This window comes from Euprymna scolopes, chromosome 3 (genome assembly GCF_053919585.1).
Source record: "Euprymna scolopes isolate OS-2025 chromosome 3, ASM5391958v1, whole genome shotgun sequence".
In the NCBI taxonomy this organism is placed as follows: Eukaryota; Metazoa; Mollusca; class Cephalopoda; order Sepiida; family Sepiolidae; genus Euprymna; species Euprymna scolopes.
The window spans coordinates 99,864,124-99,877,899 of record NC_136484.1 but is presented as its reverse complement, the minus strand read 5'-3'; the positions used below and the strand labels follow the sequence as shown (position 1 = coordinate 99,877,899).

General features: G+C 33.6%; 1 long non-coding RNA gene across 1 annotated transcript in view; it reads right to left on the bottom strand.

Moving 5' to 3' along the window:
* Positions 1-13,776, bottom strand: part of LOC145263420 (uncharacterized) — an 800,154-nt gene that overhangs the window by 546,685 nt on the left and 239,693 nt on the right. The window lies entirely within an intron of this gene.

Sequence of the window (13,776 nt, the reverse complement as noted above, 5' to 3'; positions counted from 1 at the left end):
TAAAAATGTCATGTGAAGTTATTAGCGACAGTCTGTTAATTTCCATGGTCATAAAGCGATTACAGTCTGAGTTCAAGCCATTTACCACCGTGATACCCCAGAAGGAAACCCCCATGATTTTAATCAATTCAAGGTAACACTCAGAAATTACGAGGAAACTGAAAAAAAGATCACAGAAAATAATGAATCTATAAATATCATGACATTTTAAAATGCACACATAAAAACACCAAAATTAAATCATATCCATGTTGGGAATAAAAACAGCAACCTTACTAAAAACAATGTTTCTCCTGAGAAAAGTACAAATAATTATTTGCTCTAATTGTGGTTGACCTAATCACAAAAGTTTCCAATATAGATGCAGGACTCTAAATTGCGACTCCCTTAAAAATTTGGAAAACTCCGTAAGCGAACATACATTCCTAGTTTCATGTACGTTTAACGCTTCAACAAACAATAATTTTCTTGTCGATTGTGGTGCCACGGCTCATGTGAGTCTATTTTATCACGGCACAAAGGAGTCTGATTTTATCAATTTTGATCCCAACTTCAAGCCACAAAATCATTTTGTAGAACTTGCTGACGGCAGTCGAGTAAATTAGATCGTTTTGAAAAGAGGTGATGCTAAAATCTAGCTTAGGAAGAATAAAGGTGAACTATGTTTCTGCCTTCAAGAAAACGCCCTTCCCATCCCGAAATTTAAATAAAATATATTTTCTGTACAAGCTTTCATTAAACAATGTGTAAATATAAACTTTAGCCCCAATAAGTCTAAATTGGCGTACCCGAATGGAACTGTATTCGGCATTAAAGAAAATGGAAGATTATTTAAATAGCGTAGTCCCATCGATAACCGCCTGCCATGATTTAAAAACGCGGCATAAAATTCTTGGACACTGCAATATTCCTGATATCAAAAAGTTGCCGAGTGTCGTTGATAAAATGAAAATATCAAAAAAGTTTCTACTCAGGGAAAAATGACATACTATCAAAACAAGATACCAGACTAATATGCCAAGTACATCCTATCACTGGTGCATTGTGACTTGAAGGGTCCCGTGGAACCGATGATAAGCGAACATAGATATGTGTTCAATTTCGTAGATGACCATTCAGGTTTAATAATGGTTTATTTGTTATTGACCAAATCTGACACCCTGCTAGCAACTAAAAATATTTAGCCGACATGGCTCCCTACGGTGAACATAAGTTTAATCGTTCTGACAACGGTACGGAATTCACCAATAAAGACTTTGAACTTTTACTAATTAACCATCGTATCAAGCATGAAAAATCGGCCCCTAGATCGCCACACTTAGAGGGAACTTCGGAATGAGCATGGCGGGCATTTTTTTTAACATGGCAAGATGTCTACTGATTGAATAAAAAAACTCCCCAAAAGAATCTGGGTGTACGCACTTATGGCCGTTGCCTTTATACGAAACATGTGTTTTAACGAAACACTATCCAAAATCCCATATGAATCTTTCTGCGGTAAAAAAAACGAAATTTAAGCCGAATGCATGCATTTGGTTCAACTTGTTTCGCATATATAGATAAAAAGAGTAAATTAAATATTAAAACGGATAGAGATATATTGTTGGATGAAACCAGTCAAGCCAATTTAGTATTTTTTCAGAGAAAAATAAAATTAAGAATATCCGATGTTTAATTTTAAAGACGAACCCCCGTCATATGAAGAGGATGAAATTATATTTCCTCAAAAACAAACGAAGAGAATGAAGATGACGGGGACAAGAGTATCAATGATGATGATGATTATGTTAAAGTCGACAAATTACGCAAAAGAAATAGAAGGCAGACTGATTTTTTGTGGTCGAAAATATGGCAGATTATCAAATCAACTATTGCTATTCCATGGAAACTACGCCAAAAACTTGAACGAAGCCATTAATTCAGAACAAAGTAATGAATGGAAAATAGCTATGAAAAGGGAAATAGCTGCTTTGGCCAAAAATATTACCTATACGGTAGTACCGCTTCCAAAGGATAAAAATGTTATTTCTACGAGGTGAGTCTTTACAAAAAAAAAAAGACTACTACATCAGGTGTTGAGCACAGCAAATCTAGATTTGTTGCTAAAAGATACTCTCAGATTTACAATATAGATTATTTTTCTACATTTTCACTGACACCAAACCTAACGAACATCATAATGTTATTGCAATATGACCTAAACATGCATCAAATGAACGTAAAAATGCTTATTAATAGAGTGTGAAATTTATATAGCTCCTACAGCTACCTCTTTTTAGGGTAACAAATTTTAAAAAAATATCTGTTATGCATACATAGATGTATATGTTTTACATTTCCACAACATTTAAAATGGCGTCTTATTACATGCTAAAATTTTTAAATCCAAATAATTTCTAATTTTGTAATGTATGATTAAATATAAAAATATATATTTATTTTTTAGCAGAATTAACCAAATGGACTTCCCGATTACGAAACATAGCGGGGATGGTGCAATATTCCATAATGGGGTATGATCTCGCACAATCGTAATAACTATTTCCGCAGGCAGAGCCTTTTAGACATTATTAGTTGAATAAAAAATAATAGTTGTCAATTCAATCCCTTATTTTAGCAATGCAAAACAAATTTTAAACTGAAGCGTTCAACCGATCTACCGCCATGCACACATATGATTAAATTATGCCAAATTTAATTGGTGAATAGCTTGATGAAAGCCGTTCCTCATTTTTAATTGAAACAAATGTGTAAAGATAATCATAATAATAATAAAAATAATAAAAATAATAATTATAATAATATCAATTTTTTTTCACATTAAGCTTCAAATGCGTATAATTATGATTGAACTCCATAGAGTGCAACAAAACAATGACAATAAACGAATTTTCCCTTAGAGAAACATTAATCACACGTTTCTAAAAAGTGAATAAAATCGATACAGATCTCCACGGAGATAAAACCGGAGATGTCCATAAAATAAGCGAACATTAAACATGGGCTATCCGGAGCTGAGCATCATTACTATGTTCATCCATATTAACCTCCCTTCCAAAAAGGGGATATTACACAAGAATAAGAAAGTGAGATTGAATATCCACCGCCTCAGAGGAAGTGACCAATCGTTTGCAAAAAATGCTTCGGTATATATGTATATATATATATATATATATATATATATATATATATATATATATATATATATATATATTATATATATATATATATATATATACTAGCATTTCAGCCCGGCGTTGCCCGGGTGTTTGGAGGTGTATGTTGAGCAAAAAAAAAAAAAGCAGTCAATTTTTTAAACTTTGACACCTATTATGACCCCTTAACATTTATTGTTTTGGACTCAAATCAAGTTATTAAGTTAGATCCATGTCCAAGGAATCTATATCTAAAATTTCACGAGTTTAGACCCCAAATTGTCGGCGGAGTTTGGTAGAGTTCTCAAAGGTCAAATCGTTGAACTTGGACCCCTTAACAGCAAAATTTCTGTCCGAAAACCGATCACATAGATTTTCCCGAATTTCAGTACCCTGTCTATCAAATGTTGAGTCTGTAGACTAAAAATTGACAGTTATTGCGTAGGGAAATGTACACACACACAAATACACAGACACGTTCACTTATATATATATATATATATATATATATATATATATATATATATATATATATACTAGCAGGGGTGCCCGGCGTTGCTCGGGTGTTTGGAGGTGTATGCTGTGCAAAAAAAGCAAAAAAACAAAAAAAATGGTTAATTTTTTAAAACTTTGACCCCTATTATGACCCCTTAAAATTTATAGTTTCGGGCTTAAATCACTTTATTAAATTAGATCCAGATTCAAGGAACCTATATCTAAAATTTCAAGTGTCTAGACCATAAATTGTCGGAGGAGTTTGGTAGAGATCTTAAAGGTCAAATCGTTGAAATTTGACCCCTTAAAAGCAACATTTCTGGCTGACACCCGTCACATCGATTTTCCCAAATCTCAGTACCCGGTATTTCAAATTTCGAGTCTATAGACTAAAAACTAGCATTTCAGCCCGGCGTTGCCCGGGTGTTTGGAGGTGTATGCTGAGCAAAAAAAAAAAAAAAAAAAGAGTAAATTTTTTTTTAATTTTACCCCTATTATGACCCCTTAAAATTTATAGTTTCGGGCTCAAATCACTTTATTAAATTAGATCCAGATTCAAGGAACCTATATCTAAAATTTCAAGTGTCTAGACCCAAAATTGTCGGAGGAGTTTGGTAGATTTCTTAAAGGTCAAATCGTTGAAATTTGACCCCTTAACAGCCAAATTTCTGGCTGACACCCGTCACATCGATTTTCCCAAATCTCAGTACCCGGTATTTCAAATTTCGAGTCTATAGACTAAAAATTGACAGCGTTATTGCGTAGGGAAATGTAGACAGACAGGCAGACACGTTCACTTTTATAGATGTATAGATAAATAGACAGATAGATGAAACAAAAATATATACGTACTAGCATTTTAGCCCGGATTTGCCCGGGTGTTTTGAGGTGTACGCTTAGCAAAACAAAAAAAGTCAATTTTTTTTTTAATTTGACCCCTATTATGACCCCTTAAAATGTATAGTTTCGGGCTCAAATCACTTTTGAAATTTTAGATATAGGTTCCTTGAACCTGGATCTAATTTAATAGTGTCTAGACCCAAAATTGTCGGAGGAGGTTGGTAGAGTTCTTAAAGGTCAAATCGTTGAAATTTGACCCCTTAAAAGCAAAATTTCTGGCTGACACCCGTCACATCGATTTTCCCAAATCTCAGTACCCGGTATTTCAAATTTCGAGTCTATAAACTAAACATTGACAGAGTTATTGCGTAGGGAAATGTACACAGACAGACAGACAGACAGACAGACACGTTCACTTTTATAGATATATAGATAGATAGTAATATATATATATATGTATATATATATATGTATATATATATAGGTTAAAAACAAAAATTAAAAGAATATTAAATAATTAATATGAAAAATCATTCAAAATTAACCATTACATGGCAAAAAAATCAACATTAATTTTTTTTGTTTGTTTATGTACTAATGTAGTTTATTACTGTTTTGGTTTCATTTTCTTATTTATTTATTCATTGTAATTTTTGTATTCATAAAATAATGAACAGTCTATTTAAATAGATATGCAGTCAGATAATCTGATATATTTTTCAAAGTATAAAATGCTCTTCGCTAACGGCGGTTTTGTTTTATTTAAAAAAAAAAGGCGCTGCATAAATTAAATTATCAAACTACAAGGAAGATAACTAAAATCTCAACATATCTTATTCAAGAGAAGAACTTTTATTTTTTATTTTGTTTTTCCCACGTTCAATGCTAGATTTTTTTTCTTTAGTTCGTTCTTTTTTCCCCCCTCTTCTTTCTCTTTTTTACCACAATTCCAAACTCGGCGATGGTAACGGTCGAAAATTCGAAGGACAACCGACACCTAAATGAGTTCATAAAAAGTCGGTATTTTTAACTTTATTTTTTCTCTTCTTTCCTAGTGGATTACATTTTTTGTTGTTATCTTTTTCATTAATACCCTACCCGGCGGCTACGTTCATAGTTCTTATAGCCGCTGGTGTCACCAGAAGTGGCAGTACTGTCTTTGGCCACCAAAATTGTTTTATCACTCTGGTTGACAGCTGATGAGAGCAGGGTATGTCATATGCTTCCACATGTTGTATGATATAAATGTGATTAATATTAAGACGCTCTGGATAGTAAGATGACTCTTTGGAAAGATAAAGTTACTCTTCAGAAAGATGGGGTGATGTCCTGGAAAGACAGGAATCTTTTAACAATATGGATAGATTAACAAAAAATACCCCTAGGTTGTGTGTAGCGGGGGGGGGGCAATATATCACCCACAATAATTTCTGAAACGGAAACGACATGTACATGCCCCTGGCTGCATGTGATTGCGAGAAAAAAATACAACAGTTTGCGAGGGTTAGAATCCACATGGCACGCTGGTGCAAGCAACTAAATGCTTCTATTGGAATGTACATCGGCTGATCGATTTATTAATCAGGAAAACCCCCCACAGCATTCAAGAGCTCATTGCTGAGCGACAATGGCCTGGAGATTGTCCAAGTAAGCAAAAATTCAGTGGCCCAAGGATAAGCAAACAGCTACATGGAGGAGTTTAGATCAGGACCTCTCTTTTGTACTCGCTACCCACCTTAAGGATCCTATTAAACAACAAATGACAGCGTTCAGTAAATCACATATGACGTCTATAGGGAGTGGCTTGGTGTAGCAGCACATGAACATAAAAAAGAACAACAGCGACCAAATATACGACAGCCACAGAAGGGAAAGCTATGGTCTGAGCAGAAATGCTGAGGCACCGTTTAAAAGCTGCCTCTGCCGATGAAAAGTTGGAAATTCAAAATATCATTGACGATATTCAATAGAGGATTTTGGCGATATCCAGAGCTGAGAAAACATCGAAAAAGGAAACGCCTGGCACGGAGAAAAAGTCTACAATCATCTTTATGCTTTCGCAAAGAAGCTTTTCAGAGTCAAAGAGTAGCAAACTAGATGTGCCGAGGGAGGAACTCGCAAGTTATTTGAAACTGAAATATTCGGTTGAATGTAACAGTACCTCAATGCCCTATCTAAAAGACATACCAACACCTCAAAACCCAGTGGTAACGTTTAAGAGTAACAGAGTAGAACTAAGATAATCCGAGACTTTCTCCATAAGGTCCGTGCTGATAGCTCCCCAGGTATAAATGGAATATCGGACAAGCTATATAAAAATTGCCCAGGCGTCCTCAAGAGACTCACTGTCCTCCTGAGGCAAGTTTAGAGGCAGAGTATTGTACCATAGGATTGGGGTCTGACTGATGGCATTTTGATACCGAAAGAGATGCAATCGAAAGGGGTCATAATCTTTCGCCCTATATCCCTCCTAAATGTAGAGGTGAAAAATTATGCAGAGTTTTTGCTCGTCGTATGACAAACTTCCTGATGAGCAACATTCATGTAAACACATCTGTCCAGAAGGCTTGAATACCTGGTTTCCCCCGATGTCTGGAGCATTCACAAATGATCCAGAATTCATTAACATCGGCGAAAAAAGATTAAGCGGAACTTCATGTAATTTAGCTGGGGCTTGCAAATGCATTCGGATCAGATCTGCACCAATAAATCTGAATGCCCCTTGAATTTTTTAACTTCCCGAAGACGGTGAGTGAAATTATTATGAAACTCAGCCTTCATGAAATTCACTGTAAATCACTATACCACAAAATGGCAGGAACTCGAGATCGGTATTATGATGGGGTGTGTGATTTCCACACTTCTTTTCGTTCTATCAATGGAAATCATTGAGTGGTGCAGCAAAACCATGAACAGGAATATGATTTCCGAGCAACTGAATCTTCCTCCATCCCTAGTTTTTTATGGATGACATCACTATACTTGTCCCATACAAAAATGATTCCGATGTACTTTTACAAAAATACCATGACCTTTTTTCATGGGCGAGGATGAAGGTTAAACCTAAGAAAAGTGGAAAAGTTTCGTTAGTCAAACGATCTGTTAGGGGAATCCATTTCATAATTGGGAGTGGTACGATCCCAACAGTTAGTTAGATTCCAGTTAAAAGCCTTGGGCGCATGTACTCAATCCCCTTGGCTGATCGACATCGGGGTATAGAAATAAAGAAATAACTTTAAAGGGGCTTAAGTCGAGTGAAAAGACAGCTCTACCCGAAAGGATGAAGGCTTGGTGTTACCAACATGGTCTACTACCCCGCCTGTTGTGGCCTTTACAGATATATGAAATTGCACTATCTCGCGTCGAACGCATTTAACAGGTGCGTTATATATATATATATATATATATATATATATATATATATATATATATATACATATACATATACATATATATATATGATGAGAGACACAGCCGACGAGATCATTAAAAAAATACACCCAGAAATAAGATCAGGCAATAAATGGTCGGCCAGTAACACAACACAGGAGGCGGAATGTTGCCGACAAATAATGGATATAATAGGTGCCACTCAAACCAACAGAGCTGGAGTAGGAAGTACGACTAACAAAATATTCTCTAAAGAGGGTCCAAAGGAAAAAAGAGATATTGTGCTCGAAGAGGTCGGGGTGTTTTAGAAGGAGCAAAGAAAAGCCGTTGCTGTCGCTCAGGACAAACAATCTGCATGGAAAAATTGGAATGACATGGAACGAATTAAGTTATCGTGGAAATCCTTAATTGCGATGGCACCATTGGCGATATCATTTCTTCTTCGGTCCTCGTATGATCTTCTGCCTAATGCGATCTATCTAAAATCATGGGGGTATATCGATTCAAACCTGTGTTTTTTTTCATGTAAACATGATCCAGGTACTCTGCGCCATGTACTATCCGCATGCCCCAAAGTGCTTTAGTTGTAAACATGGCGACATAACCAGGTAGTGAAGATAATTATTGAATTGCTGAGAACACATTTTGAGTCAACAAATCAACAACCAGTGAGAGTCAAGAAACCCACAATCCAGTTTCACAAAGAAGGGAACATCGTGTGAGGAGAAAAAATCTGAAGTGAAGGAATGGAGCTAATGACTAGAAAATCTCGGCGGATCTGATTACATCTCTCCAATTTCCAACCCACATAATCGGAACAGAAACACGACTAGACATTGTAGCATGGTCTGGCACAAAAAAGAGTGTCCTTCAGATTGAATTGACTGCCCCCTTGGAGGAGAATGTAGAAGACGCACGAGAACGAAAGAAAAATCGTTACGAAGCACTACGTGCCGATTGCATAGAAAAGAATTGCAGAGGAATTGTAATTCCTGTTGAGGTGGGTTGTCTTGGGTTTCTAAGCCACTCGGTCATTTCGCTCCTTACAAAACTGGGAATAACCGGCCATAAGCTGAAAGCTTCCTCTAATCGACTTAAAACCACAACCCAACAAGCGTCAGTAAGGATCTGTTCGAAGGAGAGAACAAAACTTCAGCATGACCAGTCGTTTGCATTGAATTGCCGCCGCAGCTTATAAAACCAAAACTAAATAACATTAAATAATTAATATGAAAAAAACATTCAACATTAACCATTACTTGGCAAAAAAACAAAAACAAAAACAAAAAAAACAACGTTTATGTATTTATGTAGTTATTTACTGTATTGGTTTTATTTTTTTATATATTTATTTATGAAATAATTACTATTTTTTTATTTTTATTTATTTAGTCATTGATTTATTATTTTATTTATTTCTTTTTTATAAAAATCATGAACAGTCTGTTTCAACAGACTAGCAGTCACATGATCTGTTATATTTTTCAAAAAGTAACATGCACTTCGCTAACGGCGTTTTTTTTATAAAAAACAACTGCTTCAATTAAAATATATATGCTTAATAGCATTTCAGCTCGGCGTTGTCCGGGTATTTGTAGGTGTATGTTGAGAAATAAAAGGGGTATTTTTTTTTTAAATTTGACCCCCAAATGCCCACATCACATTTATTGTTTTTTGCTCAAATTTAGTTATTAAGTTAGATCCAAGTTCTGTATGTAAAATTTAAAACACCAGACACCAGAAATTGTCTGAGTAATTTGGTAGAGACCGCAAAAGTCATTTTTTTTATTTTTTGTTCGCCCCTATTATGACCGCTTAACATTTAGTGTCTGGGGATAAAATCAAGTTATTATGTTACATCCATGTCCAAGGAACCTATATCTAAAATTTCAAGTGTTTAGTTCCTTAAGATTTTCTCAAACTTCAATAACATTAATATCAAATTTGGTGTCTGAACACTTAAAATTGAGAGAGTTTTTGCGAAGGAAAATGTACACAGACACACAGACAGACACACAGACACGTTCACTTTTATAAATATACTAGCAGGGCTACCCGGCGTTGCTCGGGACCGTATAAACAATGAAAAAACAAAAGCAGATATTGAACATATGTTTGATTCTTAGGGGAGAGGAATCTTTCATCTCTATGTATTATTTGTTTTATCTACCCTAGGACTGATATTGTTCATGTTTTATCCCTAGCATAGGTAATTTACAGCATGTATATGAAATTGTTTTACCTTAGGGAGAAGAGAACAGGTAATATACAACATAATGTGTCTATATTACATCCCTGGCAACGCCTAGAAACCAGCTAGAACATGTATTTCAGTCAATCTTTATTATATCCTGGGCTATGCCGGGAAACCAGCTAATCTCTTTTTAGTGACTTGACCACCAAAATACCTCCCTAAGTGTGTCCTTTCTTTTGAACTTATTAGATATAGGTATCTAGAAATGTGTGTGAAATTTTGTTGAATGCATTGTTCACTATGATTTTCTTATTGTTCTACACAATATCAACTGTAGCGAAATAACACAGTAAACTTAGTGTAGTGTTATAATAAAGAGCAAAGGAAAAAATTAGAATCATATTTTGTAATTGCAAATCTAAATTTGCTAGCATGTACCAGTATTTGCCAGGTTGTGGAAATTTGGAACTTATAACATATGTAGTGGCCTTTTCCTAGATACCTATTGCTAAAAATTATACTTTCATTTTGTTAGAAAAATCTCTCTTCAGATGCCCTGCATCATTCAAAATAAAAACAAATATTTTTATAATTGTTTCAGTATATTGCTACACAATGTGAAAGTTTTTAACGTTTGTAAAAAAAATCATGAATGTGCTTATATTGCAAAAAAGAAAATATCAGTGCACAGTATTGAAAGTGTTTGAGATTCAAAAGTCTGTAACATTTCTACTAACTTCATAAGATGTCATGTGAGAAACTGAATTGAATATCAAGACATTATCTGAAGCGTTTTTATTTTGGTGTAACATATGTGTTTACAGTGAACCTTAACTTTTAATAAACAGATTGGTATGCAATGACATAGGCTAAGAATCTTTAAAATATATATAAATTGGAAAAATGTGTGAACAAATGAAAAAAAAATGATCCGCTCCACTTGATGACATCAAGCACAGTAATATTTTAGTGAAGAAAATATGAAATTGATGTTCAGTGATTAGTTTGGATGAATGAGAAAATGTAATTGTTTGATGCATAAAAATAACTCAGTTGCTGTATTTGATATTAAGCAGCAAAATATAGTGATTTGAATATTTGGGAAAACATCAAACCAGATTATGTAAAAAGAAAAAAAAAGATGAAATTAGAAAATATATATTTTATGTTTATGAGTTCTGCCAATCAAAATTTTGTGGCAGAAATTGGGTGATTACCATGCAATTTTATTTTGGTAAAATTCTTAAATTATTAGAATGTTTATTATAATTTCTAATTAGTGACTTGTTATAATCAAAATCCGCCCTAAAGAGTGTCCTTTCTTTTATTAGGTATCAGAGTAGGTATCAAGATTTCTACTTCTATACAAATGTGATATTTCAGATCTGTACATAAAAAATTTGTTGAATATATAGGTTGAGAATTGTTCTGTGTCGCTCTCTCTCACACACACACGCATTCTCACTTTTATAGATATAATAGATAGATTACTCTAGATATATTTCCATATGTCTGAATACCCTATATACAAATTTTCAAATCTGTAGATAAAAAAATTTGTTGAGTATATAGGTTGAAAATTGTTCTCTCTCTCTCACACACACATTCTCAATTTTAGAGATATAATAGATAGATTATGCTAGATATATTTCCATATGTCTGAATACCCTATATACAAATTTTCTAATCTGTAGATCAAATATTTGTTGAATATATAGGTTGAAAATTGTTCTTACTCTCTCTCTCTCTCTATGGCTACCTCACACACACATTCTAACTTTTATAGATATAATAGATAGATTATGCTAGATATATTTCCATATGTGTGAATACCCTATATACAAATTTTCTAATTTGTAGATAAAAAATTTGTAGAGTGCATAGGTTGAGAATTGTTCTCTCTATCTCTCACACACACACATTCTAACTTTTAAAGATATAATAGATTATGCTAGATATATTTCGATATTTCTGAATACCCTATATATAAAAATTTGTTGAATGTATAGGTTGAGAACTGTTCTCTCTCTCTCTCTCTCTCTCGCTCACACACACACACATTCTCACTTTTATAGATATAATAGAAAGATTATCCTAGATATATTTCTATTTGTATGAATACTCTATATACACATTTTAAAATCTGTAGATAAAGAATTTGTTGAGTATATGGGTTGAGAATTGTTCTTTCTCTCTCTCTCTCTCTCTCTCACACACACACACACATTCTCACTTTTATAGATATAATAGATTATGCTAGATATATTTCCATATGTCTGAATACCCTATATACAAATTTTCAAATCTGTAGATAAAAAATTTTTTGAGTATATAGGTTGAGAATTGTTCTCTCTCTCTCTATCACACACATTCTCACTTTTATAGATATAATAGACAGATTATGCCAGATATATTAAAATATGTCTGAATGCCCAATATACAAATTTTGAAATCTGTAGATAAAAAATTTGTTGTATACATAGGTTGACAATTGTCCTCTCTCTCACACACACACACATTCTCACTTTTATAGATATAATAGATAGATTATGCTAGATATATTTCTATATGTCTGAACACCCTATATACAAATGTTCAAATCTGTGGATAAAAAATTTGTTGAATGTATAGGTTGAGAATTTTTATCTCTCTCTTTTTCTCTCTCTCTCTCTCGCTATCTCACACACACGCATTCTCACTTTTATAGATAAAATAGATAGATTATGCTAGATATATTTCCATATGTCTGAATACCCTATATACAAAGTTTCAAATCTGTAGATAAAAAATTTGTTGAATATATAGGTTTAGAATTGTTCTCTCTCTCTCTCACACACACATTCTAACTTTTGTAGTTATAATAGATAGATTATGCTAGATATATTTCCATATGTCTGAATACCCTATATACAAATTTTCTAAACTGTAGGTAAAAAATTTGTTGAGTATGTAGGTTAAGAATTGTTCTCTCTCTCTCTCACACACACACACACACACACACAAGTTCTCACTTTTATAGATATAATAGATAGATTATGCTAGATATATTTCTATATGTCTGCCTACCCTATATACAAATTTCCAAATCTGTGCCCAAAAATGTGTGGAATATATAGGTTGAGAATTGTTCTCTCTCTCTCTCACACATATTCTCACTTTTATAGGTTATATAGGTTGAGAATTTTTTGCTCTTTCCATCACTCACATTCACACTTTTATAGATATAATACATAGATTATGCCAGATATATTTACATATGTCTGAATACCCAATATACACATTTTCAAATCTGTAGATAAAAAATTAGTTGAATATATAGGTTGAGAATTGTTCTCTCTCTCTCTCTTTCTCTCTCTCTCACACACACATTCTCACTTTTATAGATATAATAGATAGATTATGCTAGATATATTTCCATACGTCTGAATACCCTATATCCAAATTTTCTAATATGTAGATAAAAAATTTGTTGAATATATAGGGTGAGAATTTTCCTTCCTCTCTTTCTCTCTCTCTCTTTCTCACACACACACACGCTGAAAATTGTTCTCTCTCTCTCTCTGACTCTCTCTCTCTCTCTCACACACACACACATGGTCATTTTATAGATATAATAGATAGGTTATGCTAGATATATTTCTATATGTCTGAATACCCTATATACAAATTTTTAAATCTGTAGATAAAAAATTTGTTGAGTAT